Below are 7,500 nucleotides of genomic sequence, written 5' to 3' on the forward strand. Positions count from 1 at the left end.
TTTTTCCCCAAAAGGACAAAGACCCACTGGCGTAGCATATTTTCCAGAAGCTGGACCACCCTTGCCATTACAAATATGATGCTATTCACTTCCATTACATTAACCAACAAGGGTGAAAAGTATCCCAGGGTTTTTATAATAATATATAAAATTCAGTTGGAGAGAAAACAAGATAGAAGTGTCACAGACCAAGTTTCTTTTGAAGAAGCAACAGGAAATGGTAGATATTTCAAATTGGTAGTTGTAAAGTGAGACAAACATATTAATATTGCAAGACTATAATCATGTGATAGAAGAGAGAAAATGTGACAAATAAAAAAAAAAAAGACAGGTTTGGTAATAAAACTGCTCCTTCAGTCTAATATATTTTTTATTCTGAAAATTGGGTATACAAAATTTTAATACATACTCTGTCAGTAAACTATGTGTAGTGTATTTCTATTCTTAGGGGTTTCAAGTCCCATAACTATATTACAAAACTCTGAAAACATTTTCAGTGGTTTGGTTCTTATTGGATACAAAGATTTTACTGTCCTCAATAATATGCTTAATTTGCATAATTTTATTGGTTTCATTTTTCTGTAATAATAATTTTCTTGATTCAATTGTTCATTTGATCTTACTGGCTGGAACTTTTATTTGATGTAGTCAATATTTTTGAGTATTTCATCTATTGTTAAGACTGTTTATCCTGTATAATCCTTTGTTTAATTTTTTATTTTATGATTTCCTCCAAGCATTTTCTGATTTTCTCTTTAAAACAGATCTCATGGAGTTTTCAGGTTCTTATTTGGGGATTTTGTGGGTAAAATCCAGTGCAAATTGATAGAAGGGAAAAAAAACGAGTATTAACCTCTTAAAGATGATTTAATTCTTTGCCATTTGCCGTGCACAAAGTGGACTTCATGCTTTCAAATACCCGGCATCAGTGAGCATTTACATGCCCAATTCAAAACAGCACTGCCTTTGGCCATCCACAATATTGTCTCGGTTATGACAGACTGTCCCACATCCAACTCTGCACATTCTACTCAATCTATTATTTATGGTTTTTTGTATATACCTATGTATGAGTGGGGGTGTGTGTTGTGTTTTGTGTGTGTGTGTGTTTTGTGTGTGTGTGTTTGTGTGTTGTATATGTGTGTGTATTGTGGTGTGTGATATGTGTGTGTGTATAATGTGTGTGGGGATAATGTGTGTGTATATGTGTGTGTGTGTGTGTGTGGTTTTGTGTGTGTGTGTGTGTGTGTGTGTGTGTGTGTGGTGTGGTGTGTGTGTGTGTGTGTGTTATGTGTGTGTGTGTGTGTCTATGGGGTGTGTTGTGTGGTCATGTTATGTGTGGTGTCTATGGATGTGTGTGTGTCTATGTTTATGTGTGTGTGTCCTATGTTATGTGTGTGTGCCCCCTATGTCCTATGTGGTCCGCGGTTTGTGGTTTCTTGTCTCTGTGTTGCCTTGTGTGTGTGTGTGTGTTGTGTGTGGTGTGTTGTGTGTGTGTGTGGTGTGTGTGTTGTGGTGGTTCGCTTTCCGTAAGTGTGTGTGGCGTCGTACTGTGTGTTGTGTGTGTGTCGTTGTGTGTGTTGTCGTGTGTGTGTGGTGTGTGTGTGTTGTGTGTGTGTGTGTGTGTGTTGTGTTGTGTGTTGTGTTGTGTGTGTTTTGTGTGTGTTGGTGTGTGTGTGTGTGTGTGTGTTATGTATGTATGTTATGTCTAGTGTATGTATGTATGTGTGTGTATGTATGTATGTATGTGTGCTGTATGTTATGATGATATGTATTGTGTGTGTATTGTGATGGTTATGTGAGTCCTTTGTGTTGTATGTATGTGTGTTGTATTGTGTATGGTTATTTGGATGTGTGTATGTATGTATGATGTGTGTATGTATGTGTGTGTGTGGTATGTGTGTGTCTAGTGTGTTGTGGCACGTGTTATATTAATGTGTGTGCGGATGTATGATGTGTGGACAGTTGCTATGTGTGTGAGGTGTGCAGTGGACAGTGGCCCATTGTGCGTGTGTGTGTGTATGTGTATGTATGTGTGTGTATATGTATGCTGTGTGCCATATGGTGTGTGAGCTAGTGCATGCTCCACTGGTAATATAAGTTGTATGGTTTTATTTATGAATTAAATGTGCCTTCTGTTTAACGTGTGCGTCATCACCGTAATGGTAGTCAGTTTATTCGTCCTACCTTATGCCTACCTGTTTTATCCTCTGTTTTCCTTTATTTTCATGTTCTTAAATTTGTGTTACCAAGGTATTTTAAGTAAGCAATTTAAAAAGTCATAACATCAATAGCAATAAATATAAAAACGTAGTATACCTGATTATCATTATTGTATTAATAAATAAAAATTGCATTTTTTCCCACCAATTTCTAAGTGATAGGTGAAATCTAGGATCTAGGTCTTACTAGGTCCTCTACTGATAGACTCTTTTTGCTGGTCTCTGAGACACATGTGGAGCATACTTGCTTATGTTAACAAAACTTGTGTCAGTCCAAAACCCTCCTCAAAAATAAAAAAAAATAAGAAATACTAGGGACAGAACATAAAGCCGTGTGTTGTTCAAGTTGGTTGGGCTCAAGGCAAATTATGAAAGTGGCTTTGTTCTTTACGAGCCTATATTGCGTACTTCAAGTGTGATTGTGGATGCCAATGAGACTCCTGCGTACGAGTGGTTTTATGGAGGAATTGTTGCTACCCTTTTTTTTGGTTGGCTCTCTTCCTGGGCAATGCTTCCTGCCCAGCGACTGGCAGTGTCAGATTTATCAGCCTTGCACAAGGAGGGTGAGTCCCTCGGGTTTGTTTCGGAGAGGGAACGTCACCTGGAAGCCGTCCCTTGGGTAAAACCAGGCGCTCAGGGTGAGAGGGTAGTTGGAAGGTGCCTGAAAGTGGCTGCCATGTCCTATAAGAAGGCTATGACAAAAAAGCCGCAGCCTTTGTTCAGCCAGGGAGAGGCGTGTGTTTGTGAGCGCCACTCTTCCGGATGTTTATCTCGCTTCGGCCACATAGATTGTGAACTACACAAGAGATGCGACTTACGGCGGTAATGGAAAGTAGCTTTGGATTACGGCTTTTTCACTTCAAGTCTGAAGTGGTTTGGGAGCGGGACTCCTTTTGCCCGACGGTTAAGGGAAGAATGTCCCTATTTTATTGGCGGACTCCTTCCTGCGGCAGTGCGTGCCTTCCTGCAGACTGGAGTCGTCAGATTTATCCAGCCCCCTTGACAAGAGAGGCGATTCGGCGTGGCGCTTGCTCGAGGGGGGCGGAGATGTACAATCTCCTGGCACTGTCCTTGGTGTAAACCAGGCCTCAGCGAGTGGACGGGTAAGAAGTGGCTGACCCTTCCCTGTGAATAAACGAGACCAGGAGGACGCTGCGACAGGGAGGTGACGCCTTGGTTTCAGCCAGGGACAGATGTGTGGGAGCATCCATTCTTTCCAAATTGTTGGTTTATAACATATATAGTATATCATACCATATATATATATATGATATATATATATATAATATATATATTAGATATTGATATATATATACCTATATATATATGTATACTATATATATGAATATATATGGACTATATATATATGCTATAGATGATATGTATCTATCTTATAATATATATGTATATATAGACTATATATACTATATTATAGTATGAGAGATTATATATGATATAGGGAGTATATATATATAGATATGTATATATAGGTGGTATGTATACTAGATGTATATATAAGACTATGGGGGGAGATTGATTACGTATATATATAGCGTATATGTAGAGCTAGTATGTATAATATATTAGGTGAGATGGTATAGTATATATATAGTTATATATATATATACGATATAATAGTATACTATATATATATATATATTAACGATATATAGATAGAGACAGACATGCTATATGATAGATATGTACATCTATATAGGTACATATATATCATGTATATATATATATATATACTATCTATATGTATAGTATATATATGTCCTAATACACAATTGGATATATATATTGTTTAAGGCCTGATATGTATATATATATATGTATACGTATATATGTGGGTAGTATATATTATATATATACGGTGATATATAGATATTATATTATCTATATGTCTTATAGTATGTATATATACCTATATATATATTATATAACATATATATATAGTATATATACTATATATCAGTGTATATATATATATCTAGAGGCGGTATGATCATTGATATGTATTATATTACGATATATGCTATATATCGCGCTATACTATTAGTATATATATATATATACGTGATATATGTATGTAGTAGTATATTACTATATATATATATACAGGATATATAGTATATATATATATCATATACATATATAGATAGATATATATATATATAATGGTATTTATAAGTATAGAGTTATATAGATAAATATATATTATTATATGTATATATATACTATATATACATATATAATATATATATATATATATATATGTATATCTATATATATGTATATGTATATTATAATATATGTATAGGTATGCTATATATGTATATGTATAAATATATATAATATATACTCACTACTAATCATATACTATATATATAATCACATGTATACTATATATGTATATATATATATATCCGACTATATACGTTATATATATATATGTATATATATATATACTATGTATAATATATTCTATACTATATATACTATATGGATATATATGACTATATATATCAATTGTTATGCTGATATATACAATATATACGGTATATATAGTATATAGTATATATATGCTTTATTGATATATAGTTGTATTATATATATATTGTATATATAGTATAGTTATATATATATATATATATATATGTATATATAATATATATATAGGATATATATAATATATATAAGCTATATACTATATTATATAAATAATAAGTAGATACTATAATATATTATATAGTAGTATGATGGTATATATATACTAGTATATTACTACTATATATATAAGTAAGATATATTACGTATATCTATATATATATATATATATATATATATATATATATACTGTATATACCTTATTATAACATATAGTAGTATATATGATATATATATTATTTATTGGGCAAAGACAGGCATACAGCCTCTTCGACCTTTGGCACTGGTACTTTTGTTTGCTTATCATGTTTAACAAAATAATGGGCATTAATAGAGTAATGCTTGATTGTGTGGACAGAAGCTGAACTGTCAAAAATATTCTTGTCTGCCAATAATTTTTTCAGCATCTCGACATTCTATATAAAATCATACTTCCAGCTTTAATTTCCTCTTCTAATCTGTGACTATTGTTTAAGAAAGAAAGAAAGAAAGAAAGAAAGAAAATCTTCTTTTGCTTTTCTCTCTTTTAACACAGCTTTAAATTCCTGCAAGACCTGCTGGGCATCATGTCCAAAACTTTTTTTTTAAAATCCCTTCATCATTTTTTTTCTTTACTTAACAGTTTTGTTACTGTTAATTTTCTTCGCACTGACTAGCTGTTAAGTAATTTTCTCTCCTTTGCCTTACTTATTTTTTCTTATCATAGTATTATATTGCCTATTTTTCTCTACTTTCGGTGTACGAAGTAAAAGTATTAGTAGTATTAGTAGTACGTAGTAAACAGCAGCGAGGCAGCAGTTATAAGTAGTGAGTAAGGTTTAGTAGTAGGTGTGGTAGTAACAGCGGCCAAGTAGCCCAATAGCAGAAGCTAGTGGCGAATAGCCAACGGTATTATTATTAATAATACTAGTAGTGGTTGTGGTGGTGGTGGTGGTGTAGTAGTAGTAGTAGTAGTAGTAGTAGTAGTAGTAGTAGTAGTAGTAGTAGTAGTAGTAGTAATAGTAGTAGTAGCAGCACTGGTAGTAATAGTAGCAGCAGCACTTGTTGTAGTAATAGTAGCAATAATAGTAATAGTAGTAGTAACACTAGTAGTAGTAGTAGCAACACTACTACTACTAGTAGTAATAGCAGTGGTAGTAGTAATAGTAGTAGACCAGTAATAGTAGCAGAGGAGTAGTAGTAGTAGTAGCAGCACTAGTAATAGTAATAGAGTAGAGGTAGTAATAGTAGTAGAGCAGCAGCAGCAGCAACAGCAGCAGCAGTAATAGTACTATTCATGAAAATGAAAATGATTATCTCATTAAGACTATCATAACCATACTATAGGCTATTCACGTAACTCTGATAACTGGAGCCTAGAAAGTTTGAAACAAGGCTGTTCTTTGGTCAATTATTCTTATATTTACAAATATGTATTTGTGTATGTAAGTCCCTCACACAATAAATAAACAATTGTTGAATTGAAATTCACTCCAAATGTTTAAGTTTTTAGAAGTAAATAAAATTTGATTATAAAGGTTTATAAAGTCATGAGCAACATTAGAAGTAATCATAGACATGCAGGTGTTCTCAATCAAAAAGGTTACTATGAACTTCATATGCCAATTACACAAAGTAGGTTTTCTTTACTCTACACAGAATTAGTATTTGTCCTTTCCATTCTTACATCTAGAACAAGCACACTACATGGCTAATCAGCTCAGAAGTTTATCATTTTCAGATATATTTGGTTTCCATTGTCACTATATTTTGGAATATATATCAAGTTGCCATTATAATATAATCTCGGACTTCTGTTTGTTTATAACTGAGACAACTTAAAGAAAAACAACTACAACTAGTAGTAGTAGCAGTAGTAATAGTAGTAATAGTAGTTGTAGTTGTAGTAGTAGTAGTAATTACAGCATAAATTAAGGTATGTGTGTGCAAAAGAGGTTTCAAAACAGTTGCCTGTAACTATGTTAATAAAATTTTGTTAATTTATTTATAATGTAAGCATCGATATATTCTCGCTATGGCACTACAGTAATGAGATAGAAGTGCATTAATGTGAATACATCGATGCTTCTGTTTTAGATAAAAGTTTAATTTAACAATATATTTTCTGGCAATTAAGCTGAAAACACCTTTGGATGGGCATACTGGCAAAAACATTTAAAGAAGAAATAAATGATAATGAACATTTTCAGCAGTATGAATGATAATAATAGTAATGATAATAATAGAAACTAATTAGGATAATAATGATAGAAAAGATAATGGTAAGAATACCAATAATGATATTACCATTTTAATCATTATTACTCTTACTTTATCATTATTATCACCCATATTATCATTATCACAATATTATCATTATTATTATTGTTAACATTATAGTTGCTGTTAATGTCATCTAAAGCCATCACTGCTGGGTTGGAAGCCTCTAGTGGCAAGTGGCCTACTGATGTTCCTGCGATGGTAGGGTATTCAAAATGACCTCAACCCCAGTGCATGACTCATAGTGTTCATATCCATCAGTCACAGCCAAGCTTTGTGTTCACCCAGCTATCAGAGTTAAGTGAACAGACTATAACAGAATACTATAGTATGAGGATAAACCTACAAT

The sequence above is a fragment of the Penaeus monodon genome, chromosome 42, assembly GCF_015228065.2.
Source record: "Penaeus monodon isolate SGIC_2016 chromosome 42, NSTDA_Pmon_1, whole genome shotgun sequence".
NCBI classification, from domain to species: domain Eukaryota; kingdom Metazoa; phylum Arthropoda; class Malacostraca; order Decapoda; family Penaeidae; genus Penaeus; species Penaeus monodon.